Below are 13968 nucleotides of genomic sequence, written 5' to 3'. Positions count from 1 at the left end.
ATGATTCTTTTCTTCTTGACTCTCTTCGTCCGACCTCCCTAGAAGGTCGGTGAGAGTATCTTTCGCTCCCGTTGTGCTGAGGGGCTACGGGGATTTTTTCTGCCCTTTCTTCTGGGCATTGGCCGCTGGGATCGGCGTGTCCTGCAGCAGGAATGGTGGTTGCATGACGTTATTTTGCATCATGAAATTGACGACCGACTGGAGGTCTGTCAATTTGTTTGCCATCTCTTTTACCTCATCGTCCCTCTGTAGGCACCTAGCCTTCCATACCTGGAGGTCGTCCTCGTTGTAGTACCCATTTCGATCTGGTTTCTTTGGTACGTCGCCAGTCTGGCTGACGTCTTTCACTCCGTGATTCTGGTCACGAGTTTCTGCGTTGCACTCGTCCCCTTCGATATCAAGGTCAATAGGTCTCCCACCCCCAGCAGGAGTGTCGTCCCCAATCTTTTCTTTCTATCCGTTACTGGCCATCTATTTTTTTTTCTTTCCCACAGACGGTGCCAAATTGTGTGAGTGATTTTTCGACCACACTGCCAACTCAATATTCAGCTGGAGAGTTCTGGCAGAATAGATGACACCTGGCTAACCTGCAACAAAAAGAGAAGATTCCGGCGGTGGTTCGTCCACCTGGGGGCACTCCGACGATCAAGTTAGTATATCTCTCAAAGATAATCAATAGTGCTAAACTCACTGTTCTGAGTAATAATTTGCGTACCTTAGACCCATGGGGGTGCCTCTCTTTTATAGTTAACTCAATCCTTGTCCCAACAGAAGCCTAGCTTCATTGGACTTTAGTTTAGTACTTATCCAGGACTCTTTAACAGATAGAGATAAACTCCCTAAGAGCCTTATCCTTATCCAGGCTGAGTCCCCTCATCATTCTAGGACTCTTGTGTTCTATCCGCTTATCTTGGATTCCGACATCTTCGGAGATAACTTCGGCCTTGTCGAGATAATCTCAGCGTCATGACCAGGACACGTGGCACCTCGGCTGACACATCAGCGTCACCTTGGCCACGTATTGGTACTCAGAAAATATATCCCCACATCATGTATGCACAATGAGGTTCACCTCTTGCGAAATCAATGAAACCAACAAATGAGAATCTCTGATGGACATGATCATGTTAACTTGTATATATTTTTAATATTTCATTTTTGTTGGTTTTTTTGGCTTTCGAGGGTTAATAGTGTAAATTTACGTACCAGCAAGGATCAATTATTCCTTACAGAATTTATAATTGCCAACCAATTATCAAGCGATTGTGTTGAAGTTCTTTCAGCTTCAATGAAGAGGACTTTTACTGGTGGCTTGTTTAGAAGAAAATTATGAATAGTAACAAGTAAATATAATTCAAAAATCGAATTTCATTAAACAAATGAAAACTTACAATGAAGTTACAATGACCCAGCCTCGACGAGGTTCACAGCAATAAACTACTGAAAAACTACTCATTGGAAATGAAGTTGTGCAGTACAGGAATTGAAGTGCTGGAAATGTAAAACTGGAAAGAAAATGAAGTAAATAAACTAGTTTCTGGATCTGAGTCTGGAAACTTCATTCTGGGGCCTTCCTTGCTATTTATACTTCTTAGTGGTAACCGTTGGAGTGGGCTTCCAACCGTCGAAGCATCCTCCCATGATTGCTGAACATGCTCTCTCACAATCAGTCCTACTATGCCACTTTTGCAGTTAGGCTTCCCTCATGATTTTGAATTTAAATTTATGAGTAACCGTTAGGCCATATCATCTTGTGTCTCTCAACTGTTCCAGTGCTACGCAGATCTATTATTATCAATACGAACTGTCACATGTCCAACTTTGATTGGAGACTTGCATTAATTCCCCCAATTGCCCTTTAGGTGCCACGTGTCACTCTGCAATTGACTTTAACAAATTATATAGTCAACATTACCCCCCCGCACTAATATACCCAATACTTGGTGATATTAGTGGACTAGTGCATTCTACCCACGTTCTAGGACGTGCATGGACTCTGTATATTCTGGAAATGTAACCGCTTTTCGAACAATGAAGCAGTGAACTTCATTAAATCCTTGCTTTGTACTTCCATTCTCTGAGTAGACGAAAAGACTGGTACATTCCCAATAACCAATCACAACTTCTCTTATATTGATCGAGTATATGAGGAGTCTTTGGAAGATGATTATAGGCCTCGAAAGAACCTTAATGCATTTATTGGCTATACCTATTCGCCTCCATTTATACAAATCATGGAAGTTTTTGCAAATTACCAATCTTTAGACCAAGAATTTGCCAACTACAAACCTTTGGACCAAGCATTTGCAGAAATGGATCTTGGAAGCTTCTCTTCTGCCCCACCACTCTCCGCATGGGACAAAAATGTTTCTTCTTCCTCCAAGTCCACTAGTTGGGAAAGTTGGTCAAAACCTGCTGAACCCCAATTAAGGGAGCGGATTCATCATCGATTTGTTGAATTCGATTATCCCCTTTCTGTTCCTTCTTCTGCTCGGAGCTCAGTGGTTTATCCTTATGTACCCATTGATCACCAACGCAGTCTGGAAGACAACTTTCTTGTGGCGTGGTACACATCTTCCATACCAGCGATGATAGTGTGAGAAACTCCTTATCCAGACGAAGCACAGGGATATAATCTGTCATTCTTGGCTAAGAAGGCAAAACTTTACTCTTCTGATTGGCTCGAATGTGTGAATGACCCCCAATTCCCCTCTTCCTTCGGGATGAATCCCTCTGTACCTCCTCTCCCTTGGAATCCTCATTGGATGGAGGAATTGAAACTTACTCTTTTCGAGAATCAATTTTTTCCTTCTTACCAACCTCCAGCTCTTCCAACTGCATTTGAGCAATACAAAGCTTAGCTTCTGCTTGCTGCTTTCTCTCACTTGCCTTTCAATGTTCTTGGAAATGAGATTCCTCTCAAGAACTTCCAATGGGCCGGTGATGTTATTACTCGGGGTCATGTTCTCAACCCCATTGCCCAGACAGAGCTTCAAGTTTTTTCAGATCAACTTCCACTTCTTCTTCATTGGTACAAAATTTCTTTGGCTACCAGTGACTCTTTGGATGAAATCACAGTCAATCGAATTCAGACTCAGTACGAAGCAGAGAACCTTATTGAAGAATATGATGACTTCAAGAATAAGGATTCAGCATACTGGGATGATTTAAATATGGACGAAATGGAGCAAGGCTTGAAAGAGACAGAGTTCGAGGTGAAAGTTGAACAGCTCTTTTACCAAATAAGAGCATACTAGCTGCAACAACCTAGCTTTGATAGGATATAAAATAGAATAAAGAAAAAACATAAGTTCATTGAACACTGCAGGGTTAAATTTAATGACCTTGTTACTTTTTCTATTCCCTATTATTATGAAATCGAATTCGTAGCCAAGTAGGCCTTTCTAATATAATTACTTACATATCAATAAAACTAGGGGTTTTCTTCCCCTATTTGGCATGATCTGATTTTATGTTCCAATTGCATGCTTGTGACCACTTTATTCACAAAATTCAAATAAAATTACAGCTTTGAATTAACCAATTTTTGCTTCGAAGCCTGGTTTGAACATCTCCAAAGTATGGAATGCTTGAAACCTGGTTTGAATATCTCCAAAGTATGGAATACAAATGACAATTTTGCCTTAGGTCTTCTTATTCCAATCGCATGGTCAACATAATCTAACAACTTTGAATTAACCAGCCTTTGCGTCAAAGTTACTTTTAAAAGTAACAATGCTTCTTCCCAAAAAAGGGTTTATTTTGACAAAAAATCCAAAAAGGAATTTTTCATATTTAGGTAAGTCTTTTTGGATTTTGATCCTTTACTTGACTTGGTACTGGCTTTGCTATTTTGAAGTCTAAAACATCAAATAAGAATCAAATTCCAGCTGCAGAATACTTCAAAGTTCACCTCGAAGGATTTTATCTTTTATAGAAAACCTAAGAGTAAGCCCTTAATCCCTTCGAAGCAGATCAAACCCAAACATTCTTGAATTCTTAGGCATAAAATGTGCTTCGAAGTCAACTATTAGTTCTCGAATCCGTAACTGGATGTCTAACATCTGGCTTTGGGGCCAAATCCTGGCTTCGAAGCCAAATATCTATTTTCGAAGCTAATCTGAGTGTTTGAGATACGTTTCCCTCCCAAACAATCACCCTTGAGAGAAACTTTCCATGTTGTACTTTCAAGACTCCTTTGAATTTTAAGACAAAGGCTTAAACTTATATGGGTTCCAAAATCAGTCAAACAATTATGTCGGGTCTTTTTACTCATTTAGGTTGATTAGGCATTTTTTGGATAGAAAGGTTTAAAAACCCTTTATCTTCGCGCTTTTAACTTATTTGCTCGCCCAAAAAACAAACCTTTCATTTTTATTACTATCTCCTCCTCTTTACTCATTTTCTCAGTTTCTTCCTCTGAAAACTTCTACGAATGGCTTATTCCTCCTTGAAAGTACCAGTTGTGGAGTGTGTGAGTCCATTCGTAGCTTTGAAGAGGGTTATCGCTGAAGAATGTGAGAAGCACAAAGTTGGCCAACAAAGTGCTATCGATGGGCGCATTTTTATTCCTCGTCGACACGAACAACGGGGAATATGTGCTTGGGTCCATTTTTAAGGAGGCCCCTGCTCAGCTTCCTGTTTTATACCCGTGTTTGGAGGATGACTGCCTCCTCTATGAATGTGGTCTTGATTAGGGAAGCTGGAGGGTAAACTAACCCCATTGCTGCTGGCCCACAATAAGGCTAGAATGGGAAGAATGGTACGATCGAGTTATTTCCACAAGGACATTGGATCTCTAGGAACTTTGCCTCTTTGACGCCCTTTAACTATCCAAGTTCACAATTTCGGAGGATCCACTTTTAATACCTGCTGCTCTTTGTTTTTGGAACTTTGCTTTTAATTTTTTTCAATTTAGATGTGATATGATGGCCCTTACTGTCCTTGCATCTGCCATCTTTTAGGGTTATCCCCTATTAGCACTCCTTTTGGTCCAGACTATCTTGACCTTAACGTCTCTTTTTTTATTCCCCCTCTGAACTCATCCTATAGTGACTTTGTCAAATCTGAGAACAAAAGGGAAGGTCCTGTAACTAATAGGGAACTCTTTTCTTTTTTATTGTATTGGCTTTGTAAATTTCTCTTCTGTACCTCTTTTTAGAGGATTATGCTTAAGTTTGCTTCTCTCGCCAAAGCTTTCGTTTTGTATAAAAAGGTAGCTTTAGTTCCATATGTTTTAGGTCATGTTTACAGAACTTGCTCTCAATCTTGTGAAAAACCCATGTATGCCAATCAAGGAGGTCCATTTTGGGTACTCTAAATCTGGCTTTTTGCATACTTCACTGACTTGCACTCTAAATGTCTAAGATTTCTATCACCAGACGCTACCTCTTATGGCATGAAGTTTGCTAGGGTCTCTCTTTACCTTTCCAATTTTGCCTTCTACTTTTCTTTTTTCCATTAACTTCCAGGTTCTCCTTCTAGCCTTTTTTTTTGTCCCTTCGAAGCCAACATTGGACCAGCCTGGCTGAGGGCCTTTTTGGATGACAAGTCCTGCTCTAGGCCTCAACACAAAGATATGTGGGCTTCCATCCTAGTTCTGAGGGAGCTTTTCATGGGCACTATGAATCCTAGAGCTTATAAATGTATTTCTGAGCTCTACTGTCCTGTCCAATTTGCTAGGCAATTTGGATTCACTCAGGGGATCCCTATCCTTCTCTACAGCCAATCCAACTCAAATCTTGTAAGCAGAGAACTAAAGATTCCAAGGTCCAGACTGGAAGAAGCAACCTCCAAATTGATCCAAGACTTAATTGATTTTGCATACTTACCATTCATTTCCCAAGGCAATACATTGAAAAGATACCAGAATTAGTGGACGGCCAATATGGAGATGCACTTGGCCATTCCTCCTCAAGATTTGTTAGTGGGATTAGATGTGCCTCAGGCCAAGTCTAAGGGGACTGTGATCATCACTTCCTTTACTGCCCCTACTATCCCAGCTCTTACTCCTGCTGCCGCAAGGACTATTCCCACTGCCCTATCTTTTCCTCCTAGAGTTACTAGAGTTGCTTCGAAGAAAGGTGTGCACTGCTGCTTCTCTCTCTCTTTTTTTTTTTCTTTTCTCTTTATGATGCCTTGCTTAGTTATTTATAGCCTCTCTTTTGTGCAGGAACCTCACATGAGGACTTTCCTCAGAGAGTTCAAGATTTGAATATCCTCAAAGACAAGCAGCAACAATAGAGGAAGAGAAAACTTCTGCTTGATCCTGAAGAGGAGACACCTGAGGCTCCCATAGAAGAGGGAGAAACAGAGAAAGAGAAAGAAACACCATTGAAGAGAAGGAAGAAAATAACAGTTTCTTCTTCTGACCTTGTTGGTGATCCTATTTACAATGTAAAGCCCCAAATCTACACTAATGGTTGTAGTCAGAGGAAAGTCACTGATGAGTCCTATAACCAATAACCAAGTAAGATTCCAGATCGTCAGAGGAGTCAAATTAGCCTTCCTTTTAAGTCCAGCTTCCTTAGGTAGCGCACTACCCTTTTGACAGATCTTAAGAGGCATTGACACAAGGTCTCATAAGCGACGTCAAGGGTTATATTGGTGTTAGAATATAAGTACATAATAATAGAATAATTACGAATATCCTTAATTACAAAAGCTCGTTCCATTAACATTACATCCCAAAAGAAAATTTAATTTTTTATATGAACTTTACAAAACATTAAAAGGAAATTTCTAACTTTTCTAAGATAGCCAAATGTCTTTGAAGGTTTCTGGCTCATCGTCTCCTGCTGTAAGCTCTCTTCGGCACCTGGTATGATACCCTGTGAGCCTTAAATGCCCAGTAAACGCACATACACCCCATCTATTTTTCCCAGTCCAATACACAACAACATTTACAAAAAGGCAGAGGAAAGGATCATGGCATTTAAGTTCATAGCACTGATTATATGGTTAATTGTTAGTAGTCTAGAAATCTCCCGAAGAGATTTCGTCCTCCCAACTCCAAGAATTAGACGCAGACTATTTGGTATGCCCCATCTTTTGCTGCTTTGTTGCAGACCTTACCTCGGATGCCTACCAACGGTTATATACCGCGTAACGCCAACCAAGGGCCTCAAAACAGATGGTAATGATGGGCCTAGCACAAATCCCTTCTTACACTGAACTACCTAGGGTCCGAATACAACCGCTTCATTCAAGGGTTCCGAAACAACCAGTTGCGCAAGAATTGCTCATTTTAATTCACTACTAATATCAACTTAACATTCTCATCATTTATGATGTATAACTAGTGTGGTCGTCAACCCTCTTTACCAACCCATTTAGTTTTTCCCTTTTCACATTAAGTTCATTACAGATTAGTGGTTAGTACAAGTAAGAGCAAAATAAGGCCATTCAAGGTGAAACTCAAGCATGCAAGTATAACATATATTACAACAAATATGTCATGATAGCACAAAAACACTAACTATAACAAGAACCACACTGTAAGATTTCCAGCACTGCACCGGTTCGAAAATAAATATAGAAAAAATATTTTCTAAGGGTTTTAGAAATGTGGCTTATTGAGAATTTGTAGAGAATCAAGTCTAGTTTTAGAATCATTTTACGGAAGTAGGGTGGCCCTTTTTGATTTTTAGATATTTAAGAGATCTGTCCAAATTTGACAACTGTTACAAAATTTGATGTTTCTCTTAAAATAATCATTCAATTTCATTGAAATAAATTTTCTTTGAAAGATAAACTTCAGAGGAAGATTTTGATATAAAAATGAACGGAAGATCATTTTTCTATAATTTTCTAGAATTTATTAAAGTTCCCTGTTTTAAACAGGTTCTTGCACCAAGTATTTAGAAAAATAAAAGGAGTCATAAAAATACATCCATGGTCTTAGCCAAATTTTTCACATACTCTATATATGTCAATTAATACCCATTTAAAATATATTTTGAGTTAGTGAAGGTTTTCTATGGAAATAAAATAAAAAACCTTGAAAAAAGCTTGTTGGAAATTGCAAGGAAGAAGAGGAACATTTCATTTTCAAACCATACATCATTTAACAATGTAGTAACTCTTAGTATCATGTGAAATATATTTTTAGCATGTATTATGAAGGGGAAAAACATGATGATTCATTGAAAGAAGAGGTGTATGAGATTTACCTTGGTTTGCTAGATCTTTTTCCTACTTGTTGCTCTCTTTTCTTCTCTTTTTCTCTCAAACTCACTTGCTCTCCCTTTCCTCCTCTCTCAGCTGTGTGTTGTGTGTGTATGGAGTGAAATAAAATAGCTAGCAAGGCTTGTATTTATAGGCCGAGGAGGAGAGAGAAGGGTTGGTTTGGTTTGGTTGGTTTTCAATAGAAACTATTGAAGTTTGGTTGGCTTGTAATTGGATCCAATTAAGATTTGTGTTAATTGATCTTGATTAAGAGAAAGTAATCCTATTTACTAGTTAATTGGGAGACAAAAAAGATATAGCAATAAATGCCTCCCATTCCTCCATGTTGGTCAAAGATTTGTTTCATATTTGTACAAGATTTGCTATGTATAAAAAATACAATTCTAGGTCCTTTTCACCACCCACAATCGGCTTCCCTATTTACCCATGTGAAAATTTGATTTTTTTTTTGGTTAATAAAATATAGAGGATATTTTGTATAAATTAATAAAATATTGGTTGTAGCTTTATTGAATAAAATATTAAGGTTTTAGGCCAAAATACAATAATTAAGGAAGAAAAGGGTACAATATGAAATTTTGAAATAAAACATATGTTTAAGTCATATAATTAATAGAATAATGATAGGAAAAATAATTCGGGCCACGTGGTGCCGATTCGCAACAAAAGGCGAGATACCGAGCTAAAACTGCGATTACTAAAAACTAGGGTTTTTCTCTTGTAATTTTTCATTATATGGTTTCTAAATTATTAATTCAGGGTTTTAAAATGTTTCTTAAGTTTAGAGTTGATTAGGGTTTGCTGATTATCTCGTACAGTCGTTCCTGATTTCTAGGGTTTAATATGCAAGAAATGGAGAAACAAGGTTTCTTATTGAAATTCTTTAACAATAAGCGTTTGGGGACATTACAAAAAGTTAGGGCCTCACACATAAGGCAGCTGCTAAGGCCGTGGAACATTCCGAAGAAATTATAGTATTTCAGAGGTCTGAAAAGAGAAGGTAGCAACAAATACTAAAGAATGAAGCTGCTGCTGCTGACGCGTTACAAAGAGAGGCTGGAAGGAAAAAATAGACTGCTGAGCTCTATGCCCTTTGCGGCTCTCCAATCATTACCATTACAACCTCTGAGGCTGGTAATTTCTCCCTTAACTCCTTTTGATTCCTTCTCAAGTCTTAACAAAAAGAATTAACATTTTCTTTCTATTTTCTATTTATGCAACAACAGTCATTCCTCCTCCGACATTGGCCTCTTTGGTCACAAAAGGAACAAGAAAGGCTTATATTGAAGTTCCAATGATTATAGAGCCTATTCAGATGGTACTTCTACTTCCCAGCTCTATATCCTTCATGCTTTCCTTTTTAAAGCAAAGTATTCCACCTTTCTTATGTCCAGGCTTAACACCATACCTGCCCCATCTATCTTTCCTCACCTCTTATTTGACTTCTCTTATAATCATGGCTACTCCTGTATCACTTGAGAGAATTCCAGTGGTCACTTCATCTTTAGTGATAACTGGTACTCGCAAGGAAGATACTGGTGGCTCACCAATTTCCTTTCAACCATCCAACTCTAGTCTCTCTTCTTTAGACTTGCTAGTAGCCAGGACTATTGACTGTGTAAAGGGAACTTCTACCCCTTCACCTATTCTTATGCTTCTATCTCTTTTTTCAACCAGCAATCTCTGTACTGATAATATCAGAGGAGGAGATAGACATCTTCGACGCTCAGCTAGCCAGCTTGTTTGGCATCTCTTCACCAACTCGGGTACCAAGCAGTGAGACTGAGCCATTGACCCTTGCCGATTCCTTACTAGAGATTTTTTAGAGCTCCTCTACTGCTGTTAAAGCTTCTTTACCTCGAGTGGACTTGGGCACTTGCTTGGATTTACTGTAAACATTTTTGAGGATTCTATTTGAAACTTTGCAGAGACTTATCATCAAGAATGGTTTCCTTAAATGCTGCCAGGCGTTCGAGCAATCAGATCTGGCCTTTTCAAGCTACCTATCTCAGGCAACAGCCACCATAGACTTTTACATTAATATCTGCCAAATGGCTAAGGCTGCAGAAGAAAAACTGCTGAATAATAAGGAGTTTTTATCCCACATCCATGCTGAAGTGCTTTAATTGAAGGGACAATACTCCTATACATCCCAGTTTTGATCCTAGCTGTTGGAAAATAAAGCTCAACTGGAAGAGGAGCTAGCAACAGTCAACCTAACCTTGGATCAAAATGCCAAGAAGCTACAAATTACTAACCAGGGGCTGACTGACAAAAAACAAGATATGGTTATAGCCATTCAGTTGTTCCCATCCCTTAGAAGTAAAGAATTAATTGTAAGGGAACAATTGAAACACTGTATTGATTTCTGGGCCAATTTGTGGCTACATGTACTTAATTTTTTTATAAAATGAAAAACCTTTTATTATCTATGTGGGTGTATCATGCTCTATCATTCTATTATTTAGCACTTTCTACACTCATTGTGTCTCCCACATAGTTGGATAATAAGGCTTTAAGTAGTTGCCATTAATTTTTTTGGGATGCACATATCCATTCAGATTTCTCAGATGGTATGCTCCCCTAGGCAAGACTCTATGAATTTAGTATGTCCTTCTTGGCCATTTGAAAAAATTATGGCTTTTAATTCCTATTGGAAGTATTGTCTTCCATACCAAATTACCTTTATTAAAGCTAATGTGTCTGACTTTCTTATTATAGTTTTTGGCTGCCTTCTTCTTTTGGAAAAGAATGCTATTTAATGCCAAATTCTAGCTTCATCCACATTTTCTAATTCCAAGAACATGCTTTGATGGTACTGCTCAGAAATTTACTGGTCTTGACATTTTACCCTTAAGGATTTAATATTAATTTCCACAAGCAGCATCGCATCATATCCATATACTAAGACATAAGGAGTGATTCCTGTTCTTGACTTTGGAGAAATTCTATAGGCCCACAACACATCGAATAATAAGTTATGCCAATTCCTAAGATTGTATTCCATAACTCTTTGTATTCTTTTTTTCAAGGATTTATTAGATGATTCAGCCTGACCATTTACTTGTGCATAATAAGGGGTGGAATTAAGAAGGCTAATTCCAAACTCTACTGAGAAAGATTTTATTATTTTTCATCAAATACAGTCCTATTATCTACAGTTATGGTCTGTGGGATGCCAAACCTATGGATCAATTCCTTGATAAATCCAATAACTTCAGTCTGATCCACAACCTTATAAGGCTTAGCTTTGACCCATTTAGTGAAGTAATCTATGGCCACTAGAATGAAATAATGTTACTTCGAAGAAAGTGGATATATTTTCCCTGTCATGTCCATTACTCATCCTCTAAATGGCCATGGCTTTACTACTGTATACAAATCAGTTATCGGAACATGCCTTATCATGTCATGCTTCTGGCATGCTTGACATTCTTTTGCATATTCTATGCAATCCTTTAGGATGATTGGCCAATAGTAGGAATGCCTTCGAAGCAACCATCTTATCTTCACATCAGGTTGATGGGCACCACAAATACTTTCATACACCTCAACCATATCAGTAAATGCTTCCTGTGGCCCTAAGCATTCCAACAGCAACCCATCTGCTCCCTTTTTGTAATGAGCATTGTTTTACACTATATATTGCATAGACTGTAGTTTAATTTTCTTGCTGGTCTTCAAAGATGGGTCAATTAAATATTGAATGATCAGATGTCTCCAATCATGCTCTTCTAAGTTATTCTGGTTAACTTCTACTATGATACCCATTTTAGCCAAAGGTGGTATTAACTTCTGGTATGTTGCTTGACTTATGTCCACTTGGGTATTCCCATTTCTTTTGAAATTCGAAGCCTTTTGGGCCACATCATTGGCCTTATGGTTCATGACTCTTGGGATATAAGTCACATTGGCTATCTAAAATTGAGAAAGCAAATGCAGTGCAACAACATAATATGGTAACATGTTTGCACTTTGACAGTTGAACATTCCTTTTACTTGGTTGTAACTGTATGAGCTTGTAATCCAATAAGTATCTCAAGTCCCATTATTAAAGTTTCATATTCAGCTTGATTATTAGAACAAGTAGTTTCATCCACTCTGAAACCATGTGTGTCTCAAGTCCCATTATTAAAGTTTCATATTCAGCTTGATTATTAGAACAAGTAGTTTCATCCACTCTGAAACCATGTGTGGTTTCTACCCCTTGTGGTGATTTAATTATAACACCAATTCTAACCAAACCACTGGCTTTTGATCTATCGAACCACATTTGCCATGGCTCAACATTGACCATACTAAGGTCCATTATCTCCTCGCTTTCTGTTTGACATGGATGATCTACCAAGAAGTTAGCCAAAACTTGTCCTTTTACTGCATTTTTGGGGGACATGTTCTAGATAAAATTCTGATAAAGCTAATATTCATTTGCCAATTCTTCCTCTCAACATAGGTCTATATAACATGTACTTAACCAAGTCCGTGGTTGCAATTACCAAGATAATAGTAGGCAAAAGATAATATCTTAATTTCATTGCTGCAAAGTACAATGCAAGGCACAACTTTTCTACAACTGAGTATTTACATTCACAAGAATTTAAAAACCTACTAAGGTAATAAACTGCTTGCTCCTTGCCTTCTTCATTGTCTTGGGCTAGGAAAACTCCCAATGAATCTTCTGCTGTAGCAATGCATAACTTTAAGGGCTTGTCACTCCTTGGCGGCATCAACACTAGAGGCTCGGTTAAGTAGGCTTTAATTCCTTCAAAAGCAGTTTGATGCTCTGCTGTCCATACAAACTCTTTTTCATTTTTCAACTTTAAATAAGAAGAAAATACTTTAGTTTTTCCTGCAATGTTAGAAATAAATCTTCGAAGAAAATTAACCTGACCAAGGAACTTTTGTACTTCTTTCTTACTTGATGAAGGTTTGGCCTCAATGATGGCTTTAGCTTTATTCTGATCAATCTATATTCCCTTCTTGTGCACTACATATCCCAAGAAATTTCCAGTTGATACACCAAAAACACATTTGAGAGGATTAAGCTTTAACTTGAACTTTCTCATTCTTTCGAAAGCTGCTACCAAGTGAACCAAGAGTTCCTCCATAGATTAGGACTTTACAACAACATCATCAACGTAACACTCTAGGTATCCTCCAATAAGATCATGAAAGATAGTATTAATTGCCCTCTGATATGTTGCCCCAACATTCTTTAAACCAAATGACATTTTTACCCATTCGAAGGTGCTAATATTCCTAGGACACCTGAATACTGTCTCGTGGACATATTCCTCTGCAATGTAGATTTGGTTATAACCAGAATGCCCATCCATCATAGACAAAATCCTATGCCTTGTTGAATTGTCCACCAATAGATCCACTATAGGCATGGGGTATTCATCTTTTGGAGTTGCCAAATTCAGATTTCTAAAATCGATGCATACCCTTATCTTGCCATTCTTTTTAACCACATGCACAATGTTAGACAACCATTCAACATACCTGGCTATTCTAATAAAGCCTGCTTTAAGGAGCCTGAGAATTTCCTTCTTCACTTTCTAAACCACTTCAGGGCCTATCCGTCTTGGTTTCTGCTTGTGTGGTTTGAAGTTAGACTTCATAGGGAGCCTATGTTCCACTAATGACCTATCCAATCCTGGCAGTTCATTATAAGACCATGCAAAACAATCCTTATATTGCTTTAGGACTACTAACAACTGGTTCCTGTCAATAGGACTTAACCAAGCACTAATATAAGTGGGTTGCTGTGTAGAACCT

The sequence above is a fragment of the Camellia sinensis genome, chromosome 2, assembly GCF_055761805.1.
Source record: "Camellia sinensis isolate YWXY chromosome 2, ASM5576180v1, whole genome shotgun sequence".
Taxonomy (NCBI): Eukaryota; Viridiplantae; Streptophyta; class Magnoliopsida; order Ericales; family Theaceae; genus Camellia; species Camellia sinensis.
This window is presented reverse-complemented; position numbering follows the sequence as displayed.